This window comes from Echeneis naucrates, chromosome 23, assembly GCF_900963305.1.
Source record: "Echeneis naucrates chromosome 23, fEcheNa1.1, whole genome shotgun sequence".
NCBI classification, from domain to species: domain Eukaryota; kingdom Metazoa; phylum Chordata; class Actinopteri; order Carangiformes; family Echeneidae; genus Echeneis; species Echeneis naucrates.
The window spans coordinates 3131489-3141311 of record NC_042533.1 but is presented as its reverse complement, the minus strand read 5'-3'; the positions used below and the strand labels follow the sequence as shown (position 1 = coordinate 3141311).

General features: G+C 43.4%; 1 protein-coding gene across 2 annotated transcripts in view; it reads left to right on the top strand.

The window, feature by feature from the left end:
- The first annotated feature begins 284 nt into the window (after positions 1-284).
- The window catches only part of syt1a (synaptotagmin Ia), a 123217-nt gene continuing 113678 nt past the window's right edge, over positions 285-9823 (top strand). For both annotated transcript variants that reach the window (XM_029495665.1, XM_029495662.1), the window contains exon 1: positions 285-340. The gene's annotated coding sequence lies outside the window, so the exon portion shown is untranslated. The remainder of the gene's footprint in view (positions 341-9823) is intronic.

The following is a 9823-nucleotide window of genomic DNA, read 5'->3' as shown; positions in this document are numbered from 1 at the left end:
GTACGAGGTTCATCCGCTACATGTGTTTGAAAAGGAGATGATCTAGCGCCATTCAAGCTGCTCCCTCACGACTGGCTATATAGACGGCAGACAGAGTCATCATCCAGCCCTCTTTCTCTCTCTCTCTCCTCTCAACCAGGCTCCACCTCTTACTTTCTCCCTCTCTCCCTCCCTTTCTCTCTTTTTCCCTGCCAGTCTCACACTCGCGCACACACACACACACACGCACAAACACGCACGCGCACACTCTGTGTTCCCACTGCTTTCTCCTACTCCAGATGAGTGCGCCTCCTCGGCAGGGCGAGCGGGTTTGGAGCTGAAGGTGTGCTGCTGTTGCCAGGTAAGGGTGCACGTTTCCTCTTTGGACCACCCAGAAGTTAAAAAGAAATAAATCAGGTATCTCCTGTTGCTTTGCAATTGTGTGTTTTAGTGGCTAGAGTGCATGTGTGTTGATGCGCTGGTGTCTAGGTGACAAAATCAGGAAGGGTGGGTTTTGAGGCTGCCACAGGAGAACTACACTTGGCTACAACTCCTTATCCATCTCTGTGGCACTGTTTTTGGCGCCCATTTGTGCTGTGCCTCTCATTGCCATGTGCACCTGAGGGCTTTTTGTGTGCTTGCCTGATTGCTGGGAAACTGATGTAGGGACTGGGTGGAGTGCAGCTGGCGACAGCAGATCGGTTGCAACATATAGAGCGTGCCTCTCACGGTTGCGAGGGGAGACCACGGTGTGGGTGGACAGAGAGACAAGGGGAGGGGAAAAGAGACGGAAGACGAGGAGCTGCTTTCATCCCATGGAAGCTAATCCCTCTGTTTGTTCACCACTCTCCATCAGATAAAATGGGCAGGCTGTGGTGCCATGTCTCTCTCTCTCTTTTTTTTTTTTTCCTCTCCACTCTCCTCCATCCTTCAATTATGATGGGTTTATCTTGGGCAGGGAGGAAAGAGGCACGCTATTGATCTGGAAATGAGCTGTAATGCCGTTTGAAAGGGGAACAAGACATCCCTCACTGTCTGCGACTTTTCTCTTTCATGCTTTTGTTCTTTACTGTACATGTGCTGATAAACTATTATAGAGGCTGACTAGTGCTAATGAATTCCTGCTGATAGGCGCAATCGTTTGGGCTTAGGAGTCTATACAGTGAGCCGATGCAACTAAAGTTCCATATGTTACTCAGTATCTCTGCTCTTCTTCTCATTGTTGGTAACCCGCCCCCCCCCCCCCCCCCCCCCCCCCCCGCCTCGCTCTAAAGGAGGCTTATCACTTTGCACAGGTTCACTGATAAAGCACCGATTGGCTCCTGCACTGGGCACATGCAGTGGATGGCTCCCAGCTCTCAGCAAACATGTCAAGCATGGCCGCAGCGATTGTAGCGCTGCTCTGCTTGACAAATAAGGCGTTGTTAAAAGACGAGGCGGCCTATCACCTCTCGCCTGCTCCAGGATTACCTAATATCTCGGGAGGCAGGATCAGCCAATACAGCGGGAGTGGAAAGGCGGGGAGGGGTGGGCAGGTAGGTGGGTTGCTCAGGTGTTGCTGCTCACTCGAGCACTTGGAATACATTAACCAGGAAGCACTCACGTGTCAAACTGTTAACAGGTGATGGAGGACGAAAGTGAGGCAGCCTTCCATGCTCCACGCACCCAAATCTAAATGACCCCTCAGCTCATTTCCCAGGGCAGAGCTTATGTTTACATACTCTCTGGGAGCTTCTGCAGATGCTCCATTTCATAAGCACTAACTGAATCAGACAGGCTCAGGCTGCGCTGGAGCTGATGAAGTCTGTGTGGACTGTTGGCTGGCAAAAGCTTTCTTTTTTTTTTTTTTTGGAAACACCTGGAGGGTGTGTTCGTGTTGTTGTGTTTCAGGGAAGCTTGACTGAATATATTCGTCAGCCTGGTGTTTTGGTGTTTGTATTTTGAACTCTCGGCACATCATTACCCGATTTTCATCAGCAAATGAAGCTGTTGTTTTTTTTACACCATGCTGGGGGGGGCAGATGTATGTGTGACTCTCAAACTAATCAAGTGGGCACTCAGCTGCCGCCAAAGTTGTTGTGCTTTGTCAGGTTTTTAATTAAAAGAGCTATTTATCCAAAGTTGCTTACCTGGTGTCCAAGCAGGGCTAGGTTCCCAAAAAGCCAAAGGCCTTCTGGATAAGACTATCTGCCATGATTAATTTGCATTTAGCAGAAGCCTCTAATTTATGATCAGTTTATTAGAAGAGAAGAGGTTCTGGGACATGGGATAGATAGAATCTGTGATTTATGGCATGGCCTTGGGTGGCTGTTTGGTTTTGGCTCCTCATCACATAGAGCAGCCTGTGCTGGTGGAGATGGGCAGTCAGGACTGGTTGTCCTGCTCATTTGTATCATTGCCATTGGTTGAATAAATAAATACAATGAGGAATAGTTTTGTAGTGGATTACAGCAGCATAATTTTTAAGCAGCTCAGCTAAAAAAAAAAATTTAGGTCATTTTCTGTTTATTGATTTGTTAATTACAGTTCAGTCCAGGCAACATCACTGTGCTACAGCACTAGTACACACAATCGAGTGATTGGGCACTCAAAATAAATATAGCACTTACTCTAATTTACATTATCAGGCTCATGTATTGTCCAACTGGCCTTGGATCAACCTGATCTAGCTCAAACGGTAAGAAGAGCAGCCATTTTTTTATGTGAAAGGCAAGCTAATGACACAAGATTTAACATGGCACTCCCCAAGTGCTTCATTCAGAATGAAATCAGTTAAATACATTTTGACCGTGCTTTGATTTCTTCTAATAAACAGGACTGCCCAGTTTTCTATTTGCTGTTTATTTTCTTAATGGAAATGGAATTATTGAATGCTGCCTGTTAGCGAGACGATCTACAATGTTGTCTAGCAAATGAACCATGCCTCAGAATGGACATGAGCCCTTTTTTTTCATATGCCTTGTAAATATCTCCACCTTTCCAAAGGAAAATAGCAAAAACAGAATAATTTACCCAAATTGATTTCCTGGCTGCTGGAGCATGTCATTCTCATCCTGGACTCCGACAGTTTCAGGCGTACTGATCATTTTTGTTAGAATTTACTTCACGATGAAGCCTAGTCCCACTCCCTTCAGAGCTGCAGCCCCAAACAAGCAAAATGAAATCACCATGGTGATGAAGTTCAAAAGACTGAGTCAGAAAATGTTATCTAAATCATAAGTTAATCAGAGTATTGTTTTGCAAAGACCACACAAGACTCTGTGAACTGTGAAGGTATCAACATCGTCTTGAAGGCCCGGCTCTGATAGGTTAATTAGCTTGGTCTAAGTCCTGATCTGAATCTGTGTGTTCGACAGGGTGTATAGAACTCAGGACTACTTGATCTCTGTAGACCCATCGAGATAAGACTCAGATTACATGATCAAGCTACCCACCTGCTCACTGATGCACACACATACACATCCCATTAACACGGAAACACAACGTAGGTAGATTTTTATAGCACTGTACTTGATAAGGGCGGACGCAAAAAATTTTTTATTCTGTGCAAGAATATGAATGATGGGCCTGTTTTTCTGCTGCAGATTTCACTGCATTTTACTACATACTACAATATCACATGGTGTAAAACAACTGAATTAAGCGGAGTGTGTGTTCTTTCCTCACAATGCAACAAAACTTCAACTCTACTGCACAAATAAAAACACAGTTTAAGCGTTGTTCGGCAGAAACTCATTCTTCCAGCTGCATAGGACTGCTTTTAAATTTCTATTTGTCGGCTCCAACACAGTCAAAACAATTGCTGTTAAATCGCAGTCTGCTCGAAAGGATCTTCAACAAAGCTTGAACAATATGTAATGGAGCCTGGGGGGGGGGGTTAAGAAAAAATACAGTTTCTGTGCTGGATCAGTCTTGGTTTGCAAATACAAAAGCTGATATAAAATGGACTGGACTGAAGGGAAGTGATTTAATGTTACAATGACTTCATTCACATTTTTCTTAAGGAAAATTTCTACAATGCATGTTTAAAGGAAGTTTTATTTCATGGCTTTTTCATGACTGTCAAAGAGATTTTCATTGACAGACTTGGGCACATGTATAACGACGGGTGGGGGGAGTGTTTAGTTGTGATAGGTAAGAATGAGAAAATTATTTTACGGCCAAACTTACTTCCAGACTTAGAGCTGTAATTTTAAAATCCCCTTTTGGAGGAAATTGCTTTTGCCCTCCTACAATTTTTTAATATCCTGAATCATACTTAGCTCTGGCAAAATGCATCAGCTACCTGTAGCATTTCTCCTGCTGCTGCCTGAAGGTGCTTTGTGGGAAGTTATTAGAGATTTATACCATCTGGGTGTGTGGTGCAGCTTAGGGACTCACGCTTTGCCCTGTGAACTCCATGTCTGTCCCCTGAGCCCCCAGCCTCACCTCTACATAGTAGGTGAAGCACACCCTTTTCCCAGTGAAAGACTAGATGAATTATTGCTGAAGGGCACACACACTTTTTTTTTTTTTTTTTTTTTTTTTTTTTTTTTTTAAAAAGGCCCTGGACTACATTTTCAATATTTCATGATTGCAATAAAGCCTTTAAAAAAAAAAAAAAAAAAAAATTCTGTGCTTAGCATCCACCCCGTACTAAAGAGAAATCCCATGATACACCTGTTCACGGTGCTGATGACAAGGGCACATCACTCAAAGCTTTAGGTCAGTAAAAACCCAAACTCTTCTACATTATGGCATTATCTTTTTCTTTTTCATGAACATTTTGAGGCATTCCCCTCCGGTCCGATGTTGATTCAGCCACTCTATATTGACAGTTTCAGTGTCAGCACAGAGATGAGCCTTGAATTCAAATGACGTGTCCATTTCTGAGTTTGCCATTCAGGAGTTTAGAGTAATACCGCATGGGTTTTTTTTTTTTTTTTTTTTTTTTTTTTTGAGAGTGGGGGGGGGGTCATGTCGAACACAAATGAAATCCAGGCAAAAGCGACTGTTTGCACAAAGTGACACATTTGCTACTCCAGCATCACGCTGAGCTGTATCTAAGAAAAAGATAATTGTGTTCCTTACAGATTGTATAAACTCCCAGTTCTCTGGACTCACTGTCAGTGTCCTCAGCATGAGAATGGGGAAGCGGAACAAACTGTATCTAAGTAAGTTGCCGACTGGCTCTGCTACAGTTTGCTCGCTGCTTTGGGGCGCCCTCGGAGGATGCATGAGTCATAAAGCAACACGACACCCAGCACTGTGTGCAAGATACAGTGGCAAGATGGGACAACACCAAAAAAAAAAAACAAAACAAAACCAATTAAAATCATTGTCACCCTGCACCACCCAGGCTGTGTCACAAATGACCTTGGTGGATTTAAAATGAATAATTTCAGCTTGTGCTCGGAAGTGTGAATAGTTTCATTGCCTCTTTCTTTTTGACCCCCCTCCCTCTTTTACTGTGTGTGTGTGAGTGTCTGAGAGTGCAATATTTGACAAAATAGAGTGAGAGTGAAGCACGTTGCTGAATTGTCTTGCTACCAATCAAGGCCATCACTCACTTGCATAAATTCACTGTGGATGGATTCAGCAGAATAAATGCACAGACATAATCCAGCCTTAATGTCTTCAAATGACCCAAAATGAAGATGGTTTCGTTCTCTTCTCTAATGCAGCAAAACAAGACGGTTCATTAGCTGCTGAACTGGTGAATTTCTTATTCCCAGCTGGACAGGACCCCCCCCCCCCCCCACTCACCGCCCCCCCACCCCACTCCTCCCAGCCCTGTAGTAGAGAAGGGATTGGGAGGGAATGCCAAGTGATGAGATAAAGGCATTCCTCCATTTCATCCTGCCTTTTTTTTTTTTTTTTTTTCTTTCTCTCTTCCTCGTCTCTGGCCCCGACGAGTCTCCGCTACTGTTAGTGGAACAGGATGAGTGCCCCTCCGCTGCCAACCGCCGAGATTTGCCTGCGATACAAACATCCTTGTACGTTGCCATGGCAACCAAGTCTCCTGCCTGCTGTAGGTTGTCATGCCAGCCAGCCGCCTCCCACGTGCTTGTCCTCACCCGTTAGCACTGTACTATAGCTGACACGTGCCAGCGCTGTACACCATTCTGTGAGAATTGTGTAGCTTATCTTCATAAGCTGCTCTCGTTACTTAACGTTGCCGTCCCTGCTCCCTTCTTGAAGCGATCCTCCACCCCCTTGCTTTTTTTTTTTTTAACAGGCGGACGGGAGACTTTGCCTAGCATTACACCCTCCGCTACAGGAATGCTTTCACTCGAGGAAACTGCCAACCAGCACAGCCAGAGTCAATTGCTGCAATAATAGCACGACCAGCAAAAGAAACAGCATGTGGCCTCACCTCTCGTTTACCGATCCACCTCCCAACCCCCCTTTCATCTCGGAAAAATGGAATAGTCTGCTTTGTTTGGGATTCCCGTGAAGGATAATGCAAATGTGAAGGCATATAGCTTCACACCTCAGATCCTCAGATCTGAGCTTCTTGGGGGGGCACACAGAGGCCTTTCTTCCAAAACATGTCCACCCAGTCAGACGAAAAAACACTCATTACCACAGCACCATGGTGCCAACCCGGCCCACTTGGGGATAATAACTATGCATCTCCTTAAATTTGATATAATGCTGGCGTACTGAGTAGTCTGGGGTCTGCGATAGTGGCAGAAATTATTGTGCTCTCTTAAGCTGTTTGACTCTTGCACTTTGCTGCTTAAGATGAAGCATTTGAGGCAATCCCACTCTGCTATTCACACCAGAGGGTTTAATAGCATCTTTACAATAATGCCTCAGGGTATGCTTTACCATATTTTGAGAGGATGATTGCCTGTATTTACAGCCCTGTAGAGAATCCAGAGCTAAAACTATCATGATAATGAGTGACTTTCTTCTTCCCTTATCCTTGATTGGATGGGTTTGAGGCTTGAAGAGCCATTTTGCTGGTGGTGAAATTTCAGAGATTGCATTTGCTGTTCCTTATCTCCCAAATTAACTCATTACCTTGACATCCTCCTTTCCCTTGCTGGAAACAGATTGGCCTTGAATTTGTAATGAAACGTGGTGGTCCCATCACGTCCCACATGCATGACAGAATTCAGTGCAAGCCTTCAACCCTCAGCTGTGCTCTTGCCATTGATTTAGACTCTACAGCCAGATGAGTAACCTTGGGCAGGAAGGTCCAGGAGAAATTTAGAAAGAAAGGAAGATTAGAGCTGATGGCAGAAGAGGAATGGTTCCCGTTTCTGTCGGTTGTTCCTCAGAAAATAAATTCTATCAATGCTTTTCTTGTTGTTTTGTACCATGGTGGCAAAATCTCTAAAACTGTCCAATAAAATGGACCTGGTGGCAGACAAATGATGAACTGTCAAGTTGGGTATTTGTTTACAACAGAAAATTGGAAGGAGTGTGCCACAGAAATACAGGGATGGTGAACAATTTCTGTCTAGAACATATTCACTTCAGTGAAGGCCAGGAGGTCAAGCTGTCAAACAGTGTTATTGGCCTTTATCTGCTGCAGTATCTCAAATGAACACAACACTTCCTATAAAGTCAGTGATGGTTACTCTCTAAATTGGGTTCAGTCAGACCAACTTGGCAAAACATTTCAGCCCTGTCAATCACATCCTTTCCTTGAAGCTTACACTAATTGCAAATGCAAATTGCCTGAGATTATGAGTTTGCAACCGCCACAGGGTTTGGTGATTGCGAACAGCGATAATGACGGATTTCCTCACATTCATTTCTCAAATGTTGTTAATGAAGAGACAACCACTTATAAATGTGGATTATGCATGCATTGTACATTGCAAAACAAACTGTGTAAGTCATTAACGACAAGTACTCCAATTAAAAGTTGAATCAGTGAAGTTTTTTTTTCTTTTTTTTTTTTTTTTTTCTCCTCTCCCCCAGATGTGGAGTAGATAATCCAGAAGTACCCTGACTGAATATAATTCAACCCGGATCACTTGGGGAAAAAAAAAAAAAAAAAAAAAGTCACTTTGAATACTCAAAGTCAAATTTCATTCAAATGCATTCATGTATTGCACGTATGAATTGTTTCATTCTTCACAGTTTTGGTGAGGAAATGTGGTTGTGGTGAAAATGTAGGAAAAATATCAAAATTATCGTATAAATGTTGTAAAAATAGATTCATGATTAAAAAAAAAAGTGCAAATGGTTCAGAACTTATTAATGTGTGTACTTTTACTTCTCAAATTACAGCCGATAACACATCCTCATCCTGCCAATAAATATTTTCTATGGCAAAAGCTCTGCCATCATCGTTAAAATAAAAAATGGTTCTGTTGTGCAGTGTGCTGAGGCCTTTGCTATTTTGTTGTGCTGCTGCCAGCCATGTTAGTCGAAAGTAACTTTCAGGATGTGTCATGAATCCTTTTGAAATATGAGAATCTGGGTTTGTCTGTCTGAGCGGTTAATGTTTTCTGGTAACTGCACAAAATTGGCCATGTCGTCAGGGACAGAAACTTTATGAATCCTGTTGATGATCCATTTCTTCTGCTCCATCCAAAGGCCAGTTCGACCACAACAGGCTGGTCTGTGTGAGAGACTGAATTCCGCTTCACCATACAACTCAAATCAATATTTTAGAGCTCTTTTATGTTACCATGAGAAGTGTGAAAATATCTGCAGCTTTTAGATTGTTGTGGTGGTCGAACAAAAGGAGAATTTATCCCTTTGATTTCGATCACAGATCATCGTCATTCTCTGGGATGTGTAAATGATAAATGCTCTGCATCTTTTCAGTCTTGTTCACAGCTCAAAGTGCTTTACAGGAGAAGCCGCACAGGCTGATGATGCATCAAGGGCACTTTGGACACTTTGACATGTCTACAGGAGGATTGAACCACCAACCTTGTAATTAGTGGACCGCATTAGATTTTAATGTTGCACTGTGAAAAAGCCAAATCAAGCTTCAGCCTAATTATTAGTTAAGTGTACAGTTTGAAGTTTGAAGAGAAGAAGACTGCTATTTACAAGCTGCCTTTTTCTTTAGATAGAGGTGCGACCAAAGAGCAGGGATATGTTGCTTTTTCGTAGCAGTCATAAAAAAAATATCCAGCTCGGCTGTAAAGGGCGGTAAACCTGTGCAGCGACAGCTTCAATGTCAGAACATCAGACTTCCTCGCCTGCTCATCCCTGCAGCACCTGTGGACCTGCTCACAAATTATGAGAAGCTTCAATCGATAACTCCGAAGCGCATCCTCCCACTTTGGATGACCCACCCTGGTAAGCGTGAGCACAGAGAAATATCTCTGCTCCCGCTGTGAACTCGTTACTTCCCTGTGTCCTTGTCTTTGAATCAATGCGAACCATTCATTGAACCACAAACACGTGTTTTCATTTCAACTAGGGGTCGGATTACAAAGCAGATTCAGGAGGAGTGGCATTGACACTACTTCCAAAGACCCTTTCCCTTTTTTTTTAATAGGCCTCAGTTCATTGTTGATGATGAAAAATTTAGATAGTGTACTTTAATCAGCAATTCAGCCCCGATTCTCAGAGAATCTTATGTTGGGAAGCTTAAAATCCCCAAAACCTGGTCTGTAGGGCTGTTACACTTTTGTGTGCGCACAATCCCACCTTGTGTTGGCATTTCATGTGTGACTGTGTGAAGTTGTTTGCTTTGCTCCTAAGAGAATTTACCCTCTCTGGAGAGATGTGTCCTCTTGTCTGACATCCTCACTGCAAATCACCAGTTTCTGATTGACCGTTGTATCTCAGACATTTGCCGGTAAATGATATTGTCCCTCTGTGTCCTCTGTGTCGGTATCTGTGTACAGTAAACAGTCAGTGACTCACAACTCCATCTCAATCT